We start from the raw sequence: 2182 nt of genomic DNA on the forward strand, positions 1-2182 counted from the left end.
CCTTGATCTTGGACTCCCAGCTTGTGAGAATAAATGTCTGTTGTTTAAGCCACCCCTGTCTGTGGTACCCTGTTGTGACAGCCTGAGCTAAGACAGCCCATAGAGTGAGTCATGCCCACCAGGGGTCACCCAGCCCTGCTTCACCTACCAGCGACAGGGCCTCACTGTCTCGCCAACACTGGCTGTTCACGATGTTGTGGAACTGCCATCTCTTTCTAGTTCTGAAATGCTTTCATTGCCCTGGAAGGAAATCCGTCCCCACCAGCAGTCGCTCCCCACCCTCACCCCACCCCCCCAGGCCCTGGCAACCTGATGCCTGTCTCTGGGGGTTTCCTATAAACGGAATCACACGATATTCAGTCTTTGTGTCCGGCTTCTCTCACTAGCATCGTGTTTTCGAGGTCTTTTTTTATGGCTGAATAATATTCTATCATGTGGATGTACCACCTTCTGCTTACCCATCCATCCGCCTGTGGACATGTGGGTTGTTTCACTTTTGGAACATTGTGAATAACGCTCCCGAAACCGTTCGCGTATGACCACCTGCGTACCGGTTTCCAGTGCTCTGGGTACCCACGCACGAGTGGGATCGCTGGGTTGTGTGACCCTGCGTTGTGCGTGTTGAGGAACCTCCAGACTTTCCATGGTGGCGGCCCTGCCTGGCGCCGCCCCCAGCCCTGCATGAGGGGTCCCGTTTCTCTGCCTCCTGGCCAGCACTGTCACCGTCACTGGTTTTGATGACCACCCTATCCCAACATGTATGAAGCAGTTGTTTTTAAACAGGTCAAATTATCAGGATTCCAGAACTGATGAGAAGAACTATGGCTTACCGAACCTCTTCCCGCCAGCTGGGTGACGGGGGAGCCTCACCCTCCTGGGACAGCCCTTGGGGTCTCTGACGGGAGGGTGCAGACGCCTCTCGGCTGCGTTCACCTTCCCGGCCAAGTTCCGGTTCCCTCATCACCTTCCGGGCTTGCGTTCCCACGCGAGGGCGGCCCGTCCGCACACAGGTATGACCAGCCGGGCAGCTCAGCCCCTCGCTTGGTGGCTGGCACGGCTGAGTCACGCGCTGCCCTGCTGGGTTTCTCCGGGGTCTCGGCTAGCATGCCTGCGACCACACTCGGGGATGCCGGCCCAGGACCCAGTCGGTCACAGGCTTCCTAGGGACCCCAGCTCACGCTCTTTGCTGCCACCAGGCCCAGGAAATCACGTCCCAGGAGTACCACTCTGCTCCAGCCTCCACCCAGCCCCAGGCTCCCAGCCTCCCCACAAGGCCGACTGAAGGACAGACTCAGGACAGAGGCGACCACAGAGCAGGGCCGCAGAGCCACTTTCCTGGTCCCCGGGGGCACTGAGGCCCCTTCCCACCAGCAATGACATCTCCCTTCCACTTCCCCGGCCCCAGGGATCCTTCTCCTGCCGTGGGCTGTGGGCCGTGGTGACCAGTTGGAAGGCTGACGGGCCTCTTCCCTCCCCGTCCCCGCATCAATCCTGCCAGTGGGACAGGAGGAGGGAGGAGGGAGGCCCCACACAGGCCTCTGAGTGCCCATCGCTGCCTCTCAGGGGCTAAATGGGGAAAGTGGAGGGTCTTCCAGGGAGAACCAGCCCCCCGAGGCAGACACCTGCTGCCTTTGGGGAGGGTGGGATTGGGTTCTGCCCTGGGCGGTGGGGTGAAGGGAAGCAGGGCTGGCAGGGAAGGAGAAGTGGTGCCCAGAGGAGGCCTGGCCTTACAGACCGGATCAGCAACGCCACCTGGCACTTATGGCTGTGTGTCCTCACACGGGTTGCTCAACCTCTCTGAGTCTGTTCCCACATCAGGGACAGCAAGGCCTCCCACTCGCAACAGCTGAACGAGGAAACATACCTAGTGCCAGCAAGTGTGCTGCACACAGTAGGTGCTCAGTAAGTGGAGGCTGGTGTCGTCGGGGTGTCACCGGTTGGTCCCTTCCATCCACGCTCAGTCCAGGGTCTTGCTGGGGTGGTCGGGGCAGTGGCTCTGCGAAGGGCAGGGCGGGTCCTGGGTCTCACAGCCGGGCTGGGCTGCAGGGGCCTCTGCGTTCAGGGTGGGGCAGCCCACACCCCCAGCCCAGGCTGTCTGGGGAGCTCCTGACGGCGGGCCTGGGGGCCCGCCCGCCTGCCAGCTGGGTTGACTCAGCTTCGAGGCGCACGCACGCGAGCCCCT

This window comes from Lagenorhynchus albirostris, chromosome 15, assembly GCF_949774975.1.
Source record: "Lagenorhynchus albirostris chromosome 15, mLagAlb1.1, whole genome shotgun sequence".
NCBI lineage: Eukaryota > Metazoa > Chordata > Mammalia > Artiodactyla > Delphinidae > Lagenorhynchus > Lagenorhynchus albirostris.